Source organism: Arvicanthis niloticus, chromosome 9 (genome assembly GCF_011762505.2).
Source record: "Arvicanthis niloticus isolate mArvNil1 chromosome 9, mArvNil1.pat.X, whole genome shotgun sequence".
NCBI classification, from domain to species: domain Eukaryota; kingdom Metazoa; phylum Chordata; class Mammalia; order Rodentia; family Muridae; genus Arvicanthis; species Arvicanthis niloticus.
Window position 1 is genome coordinate 59,959,970 of NC_047666.1, and position 15,464 is coordinate 59,975,433.

Here is a 15,464-nt window from a genome sequence, read left to right on the forward strand (position 1 = left end):
TTTTATGTAAACATTTACTGAAATGGCAGCTGGAGAAGACAAGTTAGGCTGTATAAAACTTAAATTTGAACTTTATTTTGAATTAATTTAATAACCGATCTTTTTTGTCCCATGAGAATATCGGATAAGAGCCAATTTTATTTTCTAATAATTGTTACACATATTAAAGGAATCTAAGGCATCTTATTTTTAACAACTTTGATTATAAAGGAATTAAAATAATTTGAACCATACTCTATCAGCAGGCACAGCTATACTTATGGAGGGAAGCAGGCATAAATTTAATTTCTGCAGCATAGTCATAACCTTTAGCCCACAGACTGTTATAAAATCTTTGGGTCTTAGGTTTACCCCTCCTCTCACAAGAAACAATGAGAACAAAAGGCAAATTCCCTTAAGCACATTTCTAGGGCCTGGTCTGAAGACCCAGAACAAAAGGAAATGCTTTGCACCTGGGCTTCTACAGGCAGTCTGCATTGTCTTAATTCAAATGTAAATGCACTTAACCTCCCTCAGGCCTGTTCTCTGAGGCTTGGCTAAGCCGAATTGTGCATTTTGGCTTTTAGCTTAAAACCTTAAATTTAAACTGTAAACCTTAAAAGACACGAGTTGTATCTTTTCTCTATAAACATAGGCAAATCAAAAAATTTTTTAAACTCTCAGCTGAGCTATTGGCCGTTTAACTATGTATCTGACCATGGCCCACGGCGGTATACCCATCACCAAATGGCAGGAGAGTCAGAGCCGAAATCTTGTAATCCAGCTTCCTTCTTTCTGATCCCGCTCCTGCAGCGGTGCCTGCACCAGAGGGGGGGGGGGGGGGGGGGCCAGCGACTCCAGGCCGCGCTCCACCATGGCTCCGCCATTTTGGCTGCAGCAGCCGAGTGGGGACCCAAATTAAATTGTTTCCACCTGTGAAATAAACACAAACAGCTTCCCACCCCGGGCCACAGCAGGCCCTTAGCCAATCTTGTATCCTCTTGTTCTTACGAGGGACAATGGCTGCATGGCACCCAGCCATGACATCCTCAAAGATCATCTTTTCCATCACTGGCATTGCTTGCTCTGAGCCCGCAGGACACTCCCTGTGTGCCCGCAGCTGGAAGGCAGCTTCCCAGAGCAGACTGCCTCCCTCCTCTGTCTGCCTTTCGCGGCACGCTCCCTCGCTCTGCCGGGCTGCAAGCCGCCACACGTAGCAGAGTGCAGACGCCTCTGCAACTGGTCTGACCCAGGCCCCATCGCAGGGACTCTGTTCCCACAGCCCAAGGCGAGAAGCACGGCAGGGGACGCTCCAGCCCGAGCGAGCCGCTGGCGCCGGCCGAGGTCCGTGGGGCTGGGCTGAGTGACTTAAGATCTTTCTTAGTCTTATCTCAGAACGGCTATCCTTTGCACAAGCGGCTACTTCCTCCTCTATGCTCTCCTCCTCGGAGCTGCCCAGTTCTATGGAGTCAGGCTCCTTAATGAAGTACAGTGGGGTCCATTTGACCTCCGTTCTCTCTCCACCATCCGGTGGAGGGTCCTCAAGCTTAATGGACTCTGCAGTAGCCCTTGTTCCTTTTGAGTACTCTATCTCTCCAGGCTCTTTGGCCTGACCTCCAGGCTCCTGGGCCTGACCTCCAGGCTCCTTGGCCTGATGCCGGCTAACACTAACACACTCTGGTTCTGATAGCCTGGAGCGGACCTCTCTTGAAACCTCTTGACTTGCCCTAATAGCTGAAAGCAACGCAAACAAGAGGCTAGCTATTGCTGCGGTGGCAATGGGTGAATATCCACCCACAACGAAGGTTTCTACCCCAAGCATACCTTCCAAAGGTGACCCCGTATCCTGTAGTTTTTTAACCCGCCCCAAAACTTGGGGGGTCTTCCGCGGCACCTTGAAATTCCAGGGTTTCGGCTCCAGTTGTTACGCGCACCTCTTCTGTGTCCCCTTCGCCCACGAATAAGGACACGGAGGCAGTAATCGGGTATCACTACAGACGAGGCTTTACTTCTTGTAACAGCAAAAGCGGAAAAGACGGAAGAAACCGGAAGAGGCTCCTTAAATACACCCTAGAGTGACGTATTCACTTCTGAATGGCTGTTCGCTCACCACCCAATATTATGCCTCGGGATTGGCAGTGACTAAGACACGCCTATCTGCCTAGCAACTGCGCAGATAATTGTTTACATCTGGAGAAGACACTCTGCCAGCGCCATCTAGGAAATGCAAATGTGTAGCCACTGAAACAGCGGCTCACTACACATGTACAGTCACCAAAAATAGACACTGATATGGATGTCAGGAAGGGAAAGCTGACAGCAGCCTGATAAGGCTGTCTCATTAGGGGTCCCCCAGAGTCTGACATACCCAGAGGCAGATACTCATAGCTAACCATTAATCTGATCAAAGGTTCCCAATGGAGAAGTTAGAGAGTAAACTGAAGGAGCTTAAAGAGTTGGTGGCCTCATGAGGAGAGCGGCAATACCAACCAGCCAGAGCTCCCCAGGGTCTAAACCACCAGCCTAGGAGCGCATATGGAGAGCCACATGACTCCAGCTGTACATGTAGGGGAGGATGGCCTTGTTGGGCATAGGTGGGAGATGAGGTCAATGGTACCTTAAAGGCTGAGCACTGAGTGGGGGAGGGGATAATCTGAGGGTGGGGAGGGGGATTGGGGGGGTAGGTGGGTAAACACCCCCATAGAAGCAGGAGGAGGGGGGATGGGATAAGGGGTTCCTGGGAGGTGGGGGGAATGCAGTAAGGGGATAAAATTTGAAATGTAAATATAATATCCAATAAAAGAGGGGGAAAAAAAAGAAAAGCGGTTAGAACCAACATCCTTAATAAAAGGTCAGCCCTCTTAAAAAAAAAACATCTTGATACTAAAATTTGTTTTGAGAATTGTATATTGCAGAATGATCAGCCTTGGTGTATCTACTCAACAAGCAAGCTGGGCAGACCTGCTCAAACCTCTGAGGTCCGGGAATTCCATCTGGAGGCAGTGAAGACACAGCATCAGAGGCTTGTCAATTTGCTCCTCCCCCCACTCTTCTTCTAATATCTCAACATCCATAATCAGCTTGAAGAAGCTAATGAAGAGTCAGCGCCCATATTCCCTGGGCTTGGGGCTAAGGTCGTAAATGTTGGGCTGTCTCTCTAGGGAAAAGTGGTGGTTTTGTCAGAATAGAGAGGATTAGCTAGGGTTTATTGCATAGCCATAACCTATTAGTAGAAATCTGTATAATTAATATCAAGATGAAGATATAAATTCTTAAACTGCACCAATTTACTTTGATTACAAGTTTTATTGGTATGAGCTTCTTATTGATATGAGAGATGAATATTGTTACTCTCATAGGCATTGTACCAGTATAACACATTTAGGAATACAAGGCTTAGACCCAGTCCTTCTTTAACTTTTTTAACTGATTTGAGATGGTCAGCCTGTGAGTTAAGGGACTATAGCAAAATCATGGCTTGGAGTTTATTGTTAGGGTGTTTTCTATGTTTTATTTAGAGATAGCTGAGTGGAGTTAACAGGCAACAGTCCAGATTACCTTACATGGACAGTTGGTTTTCAAAACATCAGAAATCCACAGAATTGACATGACAAACATTTCTGTATTAATGTTCATTTTGATTAGAGACCTGTCTGCTCCTGACAGCTCCATATATTGAATTCTAAGAAGAAATTGAGCATCTTTGAAGTTACTCCAGTTGTGGTGAGACAGCCACTAGGCAAGAATTGCCTCTTCCCATCTGCAGACAAATTACTGTCCAGAAAAGGACACACTCGCAGAATAGTCTACTGATTATATCTACCTAGACAGAGCAATCAGCCCTTAATAATTCTGCAGCACTAAGGTCTGTCAGATGATCCTGGGCCAGAAGGCAGAAGAACAGATGCTCCAACGTTATGTAGTAGAGGGAGTATCCAGGTGTTCAGAGGTCTCTATAAATTGGCTAAGTTTTAGAAGCTATGCTTTGTGCTTCCCACAATTATAGTTAACTCAATCATTCTGGACTTCTGATGGGGTTGAAAACTTATAGCTTCATAGCCAATTCTGGCTATTTACCTTGAGAGAAAAGATTTGAGTGGATGGTCGTCAGCTGACATTCATCCTAAAGCCAAGGAAAAAGCCAGGTTCAGAACTAAGTGTTTTAGTTAGGAGAGAAGGCAGAGGTTCTGGCTAGTCAACAAAATGTTGGACTGGGTATGAGGACTATCTGTACCTCATGGGTACAAATTGGCATAATTATGCTCTAATTGTATTTTGAGAGAAAAGTTTCATTTTAACAGGAAGGGTGATATGTAGGAGGAGCTAAGGTGGGAGGAGTACTGAGAGGGAGAGAAGGAGTAAGAAGAGGAGGAGAAGAAGGAGAGGAGAAGCTAGGTGATGAAAGAGAGAAAGAGGGGGGAGACAGGGAGGCAGATGTTCATGTATCTCCACCAGTCAAAGATAGTTGATATATCTAGGTTGTGTAGTGGGTTACACCTCTGATTGAGCAATACCAAACTTATAAAGCCTATGATAAACATTTTTAAAACAATGTATATGTGCAAAAAGAAAAAGGGGGCATGGGATAGGGGTTTTCTAAGGGGGGAATGGGGAAAGGGGATGGCATCTGAAGTGTAAATAAAATATCTAATAAAAAATTATAAAAAAGAATAAATAAAAAACAAAAAAATAAAAACGAATATAGTTAATATTAAAAAATAAAAAATAAAAAGCTAGATTTAACTGAGATATTTAAATGGATCATAAGGGCTGAGTCTGTGTGAATGGATCACTGCTGGGGAAAGTTTAGTCTTAGATGTAATGCTGTCTTGAGTGATTAACTCAAATTCTGGGCCCCTCTGAGAGACCATTTGAAGACAGAAGGTAGCAGGCAGCTGTCTACCAAGGCTCAGCTCTTCTGTGTGGAAGGTGCTTCTAGGCAGTTACACCCTCTATAGAGAGGGCGTGTTCTGAGCACACAATGTCTTGAACAGAAAACAGAATGTGTGTCTTTCCACAATATCAGGAGTCAATGAGTAACGAATTCACAAGGTGTGGAGCTGTCAAAGGCAGGAAATGGTCAGACATTCCATTGTTAACCTCTGCTGAGGTAAGAAGCTTTGGCTAATCATATAATTTTAATTAGAAATATTAGCACTCAATCACATGTTACACAGTAAATCTGTCATCTTTCTTCCATCTTTCTTTCTTTCTTTGTATCATTTCTGCTTCCTTGCGTGCTACCTACCCATAGGTTTTACAATCACTTTACGTGCACAAGAGGACATAGAAGCCTTGAGGTTTCAGAATCAGAATAACAGAAATGCAAATGAGTCTGCAGTGACAACAGAAGAGACAGAAGCTGAAGGGAAGCTGAACACACTGGGTCTGAGTTCAGAGTTACAAATATGAAATCAAAGAAGTAAGGACAAGGTCCTGGATTAGGCAGATAGACAGACAGCAGGTCCTACAAAGAGAAATATAGGCAGATACCAGTTGATTAGGCCTTGTCAATGGCTAAACTAAACTTGTCAATAACTAAACTAAAATGAAGCCCTAAGAGAGTCAGGAGTTCTCCACCTATCCATCCCCAAAACATACACTGGAAGACAAGGTGAAGCTTTGCAGGAAATCTCTACAATTCTACAATCTTCCTCCAGTTTAACAGCTTTGTCTTCATGCAGGGCAGAGAGGCAGATCAAGCCTGATGCTTTAGATGAAAATTCATATGACAGAATGAACAGAACGTAGGAGAAGGAACTATGGCTCCAGCTTTATATGTAGGGGAGGATGGCTTTGTCAAGCATAGGTGAGAGAGGAGGTCCTTGATCCCATAAAGGCTGGATGCCCCAGTGTGTGGAAATTCTATGGCAGAGTGGTGAAAGTGGGTGGGTGGAGTCACATCCTCATAGAAGCAGGAATAGGGGGATGGGATAGGGGATTTCTGGGTGGAGGGAAATGGGGAAAGGGAATAACATTTATTATCTGAAATGTAAATAAAATATCCAATAAAAAAGAAAGAAAAGAAAATGTAAACTGAATAAACCATTTCCTTCCCCCCACCCAAAAAGAGTAAAAGAATTTTTACATGTGATATGTCCTGTGCTGTCTGATGTTTAAACACTTTGTCCTCTTAGGCAGCATCATTTGAGAAGTTAGGAAACCTTTGGATGTGAGTCTGGCTGGAGGCAGAATGGGTCCTTAGGAAATCTGGGAGACTGTCAGTGCAGTGAAACCAGTTGCCTCAGACTCTGCTGCCAGTGGAAGCAGCTGACCCCACCACCATGCTGTGCCTAGTCCTCTGAAAGCCTGTACAGGATGGTTTTGTACGTCAGCTTGATACAAGTTAGAGGCATCAGAGAAGAAGCCTCAGTTGAGAAAATGACTTCATGAGATCAGTTATTGGGCATTTTCTCAGTTAGAGACCAATGTGGGAGAGCCCAGGTCATTGTGAATGTGCCATCCCTGATCTGGTAGTCCTGGGTTCTACAAGAAAGCAGGATGAGCAAGCCATGGGAAGCAAGCCAGTAAGGAGCACCTCCCACCCCGCCATGGCCTCTGCATCAGCTCCTGCCTCCAGATTCCAGCCCTGCTTGAGTTTCTGTCCTGATAACTCCCTCTAATAATGGACTATAATCTGTAAGTGCAAGCCAAATAAACACTTTCCTTCCAAACTTGCTTTTTGGTCATGGTGTTTTATCATAGCAATAGAAACCCTGACTATGACAAAGTCTGAGCCAAATGGTCTCTACCTCTCTTGAAAAGAACTAGAGTGATAATGGGGTTTTGGTGAGCTGAGAATGTTACATGTATGCCATGTCACAAGTCGAAAGTGTGAGAAATGATAGTGGTCACCCACAGAAGGCACAGCTGGAACTGGAGCTTGTGCGCATGCTGCAGAAAGGCAGTTGATTGGCTGCAGAGGAGTTGAACTCAGACTTTGGTTCTTAGAGAATTTTATTTTTATTGTCCCTCTTTAGAACTGAACAACTGTGATCCCCACTGGCCCGAACATAATGAGTTTGCTTCCTGATGAGTTGGGGGTTTCTTGTTGTTTTGGTTTTGTACTTGGATTTTGAGTTACCGTTTATTATTTGGGTTTAGTTTGTGCATTTGCATCAGGTGTGGTTTTTTTTATTATTATTAGCATCAAGTATTTTCTATTGTTATCTCTTCATTTAATCTTTGACATTTTGGATGTTGACTTATTTCTTTACTGTAAAGCTCTTGTTAGCTGTCAAACATATTAGCTATAAAAAATAAGGACTTCAATTATGCCTTGCACTTGGATCATAACCACAGGCTTGTTCCCTCCAACTTCACCCCCATCCCAAGCCTTTTCCTATAGTGACAAATCCCCCTATCATCTTAAGAGTCCTCCCCTACCACTATGCCACTCAGGAGACAAAACATACCCTGGGGAATATTGAGGGACAGCACATTTCTTTATGGCATCACATTGTCACAGACAAGCTACGATCTTTTTGATGCCTGTAACTAAGAGGTTAAGAAAAAGGAAGTAGGTCTCATGCCTATAGGTAGAGAATAGGAGTCTGCAGTAGTTAAGTCATTGGAGAATTTAAGGGCTGTGCCAAAATGATCTCTGCCTCTCTTGAAAAGAACTAGAGAAAAGGGCCTTAAAGAAGCCTGTAGGTTCACTCTCAAGCTACATCTGGAATCCAAGTCAGCACAGAGCCCACCATTCTTGTTACTGCTGCTCTTATTAAGGTCAAAATGTCCTCCTTGTGGTTTGAATGAGAGAGATCATACCACCTGCTGTCTCTGAATTGCTTGTCTCTTGCAGGGGTGTGTTTGGAGAAGTTAATAAACACCAGAAAAGTGGAACCCAGCAGAAGGAATTGGGTCATTAGAGGCAATGGGACTTGCCAATCTCATGTAAGTAGCTGCTTCAGACCCATCTTTCCAAGTCTCCAGCCATGCCTTCCCTATTCTCTGAGAGCCTGGGAAAAAAAACAAAACCAAAAACCTGTACTATATGTTGCTTCTTCACAGAGCAATAAAAGTAACGGGGTGCTTGGAGACAGAAAGCAAAAAGATTCTTTTTGGTTGTGAAGAACCAAGGCTGGCTCATTTCTTGCTATGATCTCCTTGGCACCATTGTGAGGAAGTTCAGACCCTTCCCACTGAAGGCCAGGAAAGGGGGTGAGGGGGAGATGCTGGATCTTGTCCCCACACTATAGAGAACCTGTTGTTTGGTTGGCTACAGAGAGATTGGACTCAGACATTGGTTCTTGTAGACTTGGATATTATTGATCTCTTGACATCAGGCACTGTTGATCTGATTTGACACATAAAAATGTGTCCGGCAGGCTTCCCGACACTACTGACAACTCTCTACTGAGGAGAGGTTCTTCCGCCTTTGTCTCTAGCTACCCCCTACATTAGCAGATCCTGGCATTCCCAACTCTGATTCACTTGTCTTTGGAGCAGCTAGTTCCTTCATTGTCATAACCCTCCTTGATCTGTGATCCCACATTCCAGTAACCTTCTAGCAAGGTGATCTCATCTCAGCAAACCCTCTGGCCTGGGCCCCCCAAGATGTCTCCACCCAATTCACTAATTTCTCTTGACAGGGTCTACCACATCAGCCCAGTGCTTCAGACCCCCCCCCCGCCCCCCACTGCCTTTGTGGTGCACATCAGGCAAACCCACAATACCTTTCTTTCTTGAATCCAGTTGAATGGCCGTGAGAAGAAAAACACCACACAAACTTAGTTTAGAAACAATGGTAACTCAATCTCTGGGTGCAGCAACTAGAATCCGAATCTTGTATGACATATAAATCTAATTCCTCTGGTGGGAGACATCTACAACGGGAACCAAGAAAAAGTAAACGTCAAAAAGAAAGGCAGGGGGAGAAAATATGGGAAATGAAAGCAGCTGTATTTGTGTGTGTGCATGCAAATGCTTAATGTGCTTCGCTAAAGTATGGCAACAGCAATTACATAGCTTTTTAGATTTTCTAGAGGTTTGTCTTTGGGTTTTCTGGGGAAGGTACAATACATTTAGCAACCAGGAAGAAAGCTGAAGAAAGACTTCAAATTTACTATGATGATGTGTATGGAATAGGTAAAAGTGCCTGTAGATACTTTTAGTCTTTGGATTGTGATTAGGGCTAGGAGGATGGGTTTCATTGAAGCAGTCCTCCCTCCTGTCCAGGGGACAAAGAAAAATGAAAATGAAAGTGAGCATCCCTGAAGGGTGAGCAGGAACTCACTGCCACCCCTCCCTTCTTAGCCAGCTGAGGAGGCAGAGCTGCTGTGCTCTGCATAGGTGAGCTATGATCTAGTAGGTTCATGTCTAAGAAAATGCTTATGGGAAATGTTTGAGATTCATAACTGCAAGCAGAAATAAAAAATGTTTCAGATGAAAGATGTTTTAAAGTTGGTAAATGCAAATAAAGATATTTAAAGTTGGCAATTGCATGTTACAATGTGTAAAGCTGGTAAATGCAAGTTTAAATGTTGGAGGGTCTAAGAAGGTGTCATAATGTATATAAATGCAAATTATAGAGATGCAAGAAATGAGCTAAAGAAAAAAATGGGAAATGTGTCATAATCCCCCACACACATGCTATTGTTATTTCAAAGTTCAGAAATTTAACATTGATCAGTGCAGTTCTGATAAGCTATGGAACACTGGCAGTTTATAATCCAGTCACAAGCTGAAGATTCTAATTTCCCTTTGATTCACTTCTTAATATAAACTTAAAAATGCGTCTCATAATGCTAAAAACATCTCTGTTCAATCTGTATACCTAGCCCTCTGGATAGAGGAAAACCTGTTCTGTGCCTTTAAACCCAAACCTATGGCTTTTACTAGGTCTCAAATTTATGAGTCTACTGTTGTCTAACAGAACCCTGTTAACTATATTTTTAACATATGGATTCAATAGAACGGTGAATACTAATGTATATCCTTTTGGAAACTAAAGTTCACATAAGCTTCAGGGAATCAAGGTCCAAAGACTTGGACCCGCCTGTCACAGATCAAATGAACTCCTGATAAGTATACCTTCCTGTTCTGATCCAATCCGGCAGGTGACCCCAAATATAATTCATATAAACTAACATAAATCATACAAGCTAGAAATTATAAATATTGAAACATATATAATAACTACATGCTGGTTCACACATGCATATACATATATAACTTATTCACATTGAATATAAATTATACAAGTTAAATATGATTTATATATGTTTAATATATATCATATGAGTTATAACTTGTATACAGTAAATATAAATTGTTAGCATTAATTATTAATTATATACGTTAAATGAAAATTATATGCATTAAATATTCATATATGTTAAAACATGTATTAAATAGTTAAATCTATGTAAGTTATAATCTATTAATATACTAATTTAACATGACCTCAAGGACAGGGAATTATGGATCATGTCCATGGAGCTCTAAAAATCAGTTATGAATAAATAAAAAAGAGGAAGTTGTATGCTCCTTCACTACAAAATTTTATTTTGAATTCTTTGACCTTGGATGCCAAGGAAATCGCTGCTGCTGAGTGTCTCTGGCACCCTACAACTTGGCATACTTATGGTCAGGGTAAATAGAAAGATCTAGTTACAGTCACACTACATGGTCCTGATCCAGTATTAATATGGGCAAGAGGGCATGTTTGTGTTTCTTCACAGGATACTGAAGGAGTAGTGGCTGCCAGAGTGATTGGTAAGACATGCTGATGCTGGGACAAAGACTGATGCTGACCTTGATCTTGCAGAGTGTCCTGATGATGACAACAGGGAAGATGTATTAGGCAAAGGTTAATGACCTACCTTTGCTACATCCTTCTGTATGGTCAAGGCCAAAGGTACTTGTGACCTCTAATAATACTCGGCTGTTAGGATTTCCTTGCTGTGAGAGTAAAATGTATTTCAAATTAGTAAATTACACTGCTGTGAGTCAGGGCCTACCTTTTTGTTTTACTAGAAATAGGACCAACGCTGGCTATGTTTCTGTGCACCCTAAGACTTAGAAAAAGAATGTCTCTAAGACTGTAGTGCCAAGCATTAAGATGGGAATGCTTATATCTCAGACTAGACAAGCTGCCTTGCCTCAGGTGTTCAACCATTGCAAGACAGAAATGAGAGAGACTGTGGAACCTGCCTTTGAAAAAAATAAATCAAATGGAGAAGTTGTTTTTTTCTCAAAACACTTTATCAGTATTTGTATATACATATATATACATGTATACATATATACATACATATATGAATAATAATTAAATAATAAGATGTATTTGAAAAGCATGGGGGATTGGGAAGAGTGGGAGGAAGGAGAGAAAGGGAAAATTTATGTAAATACAATGCTCATATATGAAATTCTCAAGAAGAAATCCAGTTTTTTAAAATGTTCAACAGATTAACTAGCATTTTACAATATGAAAATAAATACTTTGAATTATAATACATTATTGTGGTTTTTATTAGTATGCTGGGTAAAATAATTTTTATTGATTTCATTTTAAACTTCAAAGTTTGTAGTGAGTTAAAATGTCCTTCAACATAATTATAGGTCATATTTATTTTCATATTGTAAAATGCAATTTAATCTGTTGAACATTTTAAAAGACTGGATTCCTTTTTGAGAATTTCATATATGAGCACTGTATTTACATAATTTTCCATTTCTCTTCTTCCTCCCACTCTTCCCAAACCCCCATACTTTTCAAATACATCTTATTATTTAATTATTGTTCATATATGTATGTATATATATACATGTATAAGTATATATGTATATACAAATATTGATAAATAAAGTGTTTTGGGAAAAAAAAGAAGTCTCACAGTGGTGAGAAACCTTTCAAATGTAATGAATGTGGAAAGGCTTTTCAACTTCCTGACCTGCTGAAGTACCATAAAACCATTCATACAGGGGAAAACCATTTGAATGCACAGAATGTGGAAAGTCCTTCAAGCTAGGTTTCTACCTTGTTGCACATAGGATTATTTGTGCAGATGTGAAACCATATGAATGTCATGAGTGTGGGAAAGCCTTTAAACATCGCTCATAATATACGCAACATCAGAAAATTTATTACCTATTTCTTGGACATTTTAGAATTCATACTGAAGAACCTAGAGTAACTCCATGTATGGCTCTGCTGCCCCCATTTTACAACAAGCCCTACATTATTTTCAGTTACAATAAAAAAAAACCACCTGGCCTTTTCTAACCCCATGTAAGACCACTGCATTAATTATTGATATAATAATTATTGATATAAGACCACTGCATTAGAGTAGCCTTGGACCTAAATTGTAAACCAAAAAAATCACATCATATTGTCAAAAGTCACATCCTAGGACTGAACCTTCATTTATGAATTCCTTTGTTATGGCCCACTGAATATCTATCTGCTTGTGATTTTGTGCTTCAAAAGGAGACTTGCTCCTGCCTTTTCAGGGTCGTAGCTGTGGGCTCCACGCCTGACCTCCATTGTACATAATCAGAAGCACTTTCCCATGATAAATAAAGTTGCTTTTTTCTTAATCTGAAAAAAAAAAAAGAATTGTAACCTTTGTTTATCTTCTTGCAACTGGTCATGCTTTGTGTTTCTTCCCTTTAAAAGACACTGAGAAAATACACTTGCTCACTGGAATGGTATTAACCAGTGGACATCTCATACCTGTCACTTGCATCTTCTTTTTACCTTTCCTATAATCATCCTCACTCACCCAGTCCTGGTTCTCACTTTGACTGACCAGCTGGCTCCAGTAGCTGTGGGTATCAGCAAGTGCTATGATGTGGAGCCTTGCTAATTAGGAGTCTGCTATGTTCACTTTACTAACTTTCAGGTAGGGAGCAGCTCTCTGAGTCAGCAAAGGCTGCCCAGCTGACAGGAAATGCAGAGGTAAAATTTAGGGAATCACTCAAGCTCATTGAGTTTCAGTCCACCGAGTATCTACTTTTGGTAGAAGATGAATCTCTGAAGCCTGGACTTAGTGTAACACCAGTGTATTTGAGTTATCTCTGCAGACAGCTGGCTATGGTCAATGGGAATATGGACATTTGTGACAGCTTATCAGTTCACATCCTTGGCTACATCTTACATGACCAAGTAAGATGTACGTCTTAGATCTTACATCTTAGCCGTGACCAAGTAGATGAAGCAGTCTGCTCCAGCCAGCCCTTATAAGAATCATGATACAATACTTCATCATAATAAGGATTTGAAACTGGATTCCATGATGCCCTGGATCATGTCCCTTTTCCTATCCACTTACTGATGAGGCCCATTCCTTCTGTTGTAATTTATGATCTGTGGCCAGGTCAAAAATATCATGATCAAGGTAAGTTTTAAGGAAAAACATCAAATTTTGAGGTACCCAGTCAAGAAATATTAGAGTATGCAACCATCATAGAGGAGAACGTGCCCACAAGAAGACATGTATGAGTCTAAAGAAGTGCTGAGACCTCATCTTTGATCCTGAAGGGTGTGTGTGTGTGTGTGTGAGAGAGAGAGAGAGAGAGAGAGAGAGAGAGAGAGAGAGAGAGAGAGAAAGGGAGAATTCACTTGGAATAGCTTTGTCCTTTGAATACTCAGAATTGGCTCATTTCCGACTAACACACCTTTTCAAAGCAGGCAGTACCTTCTAATCCTTCCTAAACAGCTTCACCAACTGGAGATCAAAGTATCAAAATCATGTATGTTAAAGGAAGTCATTTACATTTAACTCCCCCATATTGTCTGGAGACTTAGAAGACAACCCCCTTAAGGAAGCATCATATTAGCTTCTGATGTAGAATTCTCACCCTTTTGTGTGTTGCTGGCATTTACAGAGAGCAGAACTATCTCCCATGTCTCTCTTCTCATGTAGACACTTCAGAAAACCTCTAGAAGAAATGCAGAACGTCTTAGGACAGAGTTCTCAATATTCCTAATGTCGTAGCCCTTTAACACAGTTCCTCAATGTTGTGGCAACCCCCAACTATAAAATTATTTTTGTTGTGACTTCATAACTCTAATGTTGCTATTGTTATGAATCATCATGTAAATATCTATTTTCCATTGGACTTAAGTGACTCCTGTGAAAGGGCCACTGACCCCCCCCAGGGGGTCCATAACTCATAGGTTTAGAAACCCACACTGTCTTAGGAAGATATGAAAAGAGATTCTTGTGCTCCGGTTTCTTCCCAGAGAAGAGTTTTGTGTATCTGCTCCAATAGAGAACCCTTGTTTAGCTTCCCACACCCATGCTGGATGACTCATATCCACATCACAGGCTCAAAAGGGAATAAATCCTGAGCTTACCTATGCCTCAGAAAAAAAAAAAAAGATAAATATCAAGCACACTTCACAATTCTCATTGAGAAATGGAGCACACAAATCAGTGATCCGCCACATGTGACAATAAAAGTCTGACCCATGGTAGCAACCAGTCAATCGTCCCATGCCATAGCCCTTTGTCAACTGGCTCAAACAGGTGGGACCTTCAGTGTCAATGTCTTTCAGCCCCTAACTCTCCCAGACACAGTATGTCAGTGTGAACATATGTTATGGCCCAGTGCAGTGCACCATGGTGTTTAGGGAGTCTTCTGTCCATGAGCAACTTGGCCTGGAAAAGTCTGCTAAGCAAACAATGGAAGGTTTTCAGAGCCTGGCTCACAAAGATTTAGGACATGGAAGTGGAAAAGATGAAGAACTCAGGATGACAATAGTTATAAATTTTCTGTCACAGTGAGTAGTATGTAGGACAAGGTTACTTTGTCTGCTTAGTATGTAAGCAAAAAAGCTGTCATATACCTGCCCAACCCTTCTCAAGACAATGGTTACCTAATTTTATGAAATATGAGAAAAGTTAATCCCTGATATATGAGGTCACAAGACCAACTATGAATGCCCTCCATTTATACTTCCCTTCAATACTTCCTAGGCACAAAGTCTCATATGCTATGTGGCCATTCCTTGGCGCAGGACATGTTCACCCTTGTGTCCATTTCACCCAGAATTTCTATTTTTGCTATGAAAGATACAACTTTTAAAGCTAGACTCCCTGTTTCCCCAGTATTCTAAAATGACTAAAAATCAGTAATAACACATGGTGCTCCTTAGTTTGTAGACTTTTATTAGTCATACACTCTAGACAATGCAGAGACCTTATTCTACCACCAGCTTGTCTGTATCTTGTACAGAGCTGAAAAAGCATTAACCGTGGCACAATGTTTATGAACCAAATACTCCGTGGGTTAATTTAGGCTCATGAGAGAAGGCATGCATTGAGAATATAACCAGCAAAACTACCGTTCTTGTGTCATGGATGAGAGCTCACTAGACAAAACCTTCTGCAAATGGAAGGACATGAACTTAGAATTAGTAACCACATAAAAGCCTTGCATGGAAGTGGTGTGCCTATAATCACATTTCTATGGAGACAGAAGGAGCCAAATCCCTTGGGATTCCTGTGTTAGATGGTCTAACCTAATTTACA